Source organism: Fukomys damarensis, unplaced genomic scaffold (genome assembly GCF_012274545.1).
Source record: "Fukomys damarensis isolate Sample0158 unplaced genomic scaffold, DMR_v1.0_HiC HiC_scaffold_33, whole genome shotgun sequence".
In the NCBI taxonomy this organism is placed as follows: Eukaryota; Metazoa; Chordata; class Mammalia; order Rodentia; family Bathyergidae; genus Fukomys; species Fukomys damarensis.
Genome location: NW_022900945.1, coordinates 55,657,360 through 55,657,750, shown reverse-complemented (window position 1 = coordinate 55,657,750; position 391 = coordinate 55,657,360).

Sequence of the window (391 nt, the reverse complement as noted above, 5' to 3'; positions counted from 1 at the left end):
CGGCCTTCCGCGACTCGGCGCATCGGCCGCTTCTCAGGGCGGCTGCCCCTGGGTCGTCCCCGGGCCCCCCTGCCTGCAGCCTGGGGCCCGCCTCTGTCCTTCTCGCGTCAGCTATGCTATCTGTAGTGCACGTTCCCGAACTTCCCTGTCCTGTCCTTGCTTTAAGCCTCCTGTGGACTTTGGGCCAACCCCACACGCGCTCCCCATCTGAAGCTCGTCCTCCTGTGAAACCGGCCTTCGCTTTCTTGTATGGTTAAGATCTGGGACCAAAGGAGAATTCCAAATAAGAAACGGCTCCCCTCGAACACCTCTCCAGCTGCCCAGCCCCCGACCGCCTTTCTAGAACCTCAGGACCACGTGGGGGAGCAGCCTCCCGCCCCTACCCCGACGG